Source organism: Corvus brachyrhynchos, unplaced genomic scaffold (assembly GCF_000691975.1).
Source record: "Corvus brachyrhynchos isolate BGI_N302 unplaced genomic scaffold, ASM69197v1 scaffold148, whole genome shotgun sequence".
In the NCBI taxonomy this organism is placed as follows: Eukaryota; Metazoa; Chordata; class Aves; order Passeriformes; family Corvidae; genus Corvus; species Corvus brachyrhynchos.
The window spans coordinates 2,222,338-2,222,723 of NW_008239785.1; the positions used below are offsets into that span (position 1 = coordinate 2,222,338).

General features: G+C 43.0%; 1 protein-coding gene across 1 annotated transcript in view; it reads left to right on the plus strand.

Annotated features, from left to right (window-relative positions):
- The window catches only part of UBE2O (ubiquitin conjugating enzyme E2 O), a 60,166-nt gene that overhangs the window by 930 nt on the left and 58,850 nt on the right, over positions 1 to 386 (plus strand). The gene's annotated exons all lie outside the window — the stretch shown is intronic.

Below are 386 nucleotides of genomic sequence, written 5' to 3' on the forward strand. Positions count from 1 at the left end.
CCCCTGTTAATAGTCATTAGCAGCATGAAAACAATGATGTGAATAAAAGAAGAGCCAGGATTTCTTACCCTCTGGCTTCAAGTGCTTCTTTCCTGCTTTCCCTGGCCATATCACCCATTTAAGGCACTGGGAAATCACTGTTGCTGAGTATTGTAAAACCCAAGCAGACATGGAAGGAGAAAGCTTCCCTTTCCAAATATATTTGCCATCCGTGTCTTGCCTGACCCAACAAATCTGCAGAGCAATTCTTCTGGCTGGCTAAAGCCAAATCTCTGGATGTAACTTGGAAGGCAGGTTTGGAAGTACTATGAGCTGCTGTGAACACCTGATGCTTTTTCTAAATTATCAGGAGTACTTGGGACCCAGCTGAATTTTTTTTTCAGGAT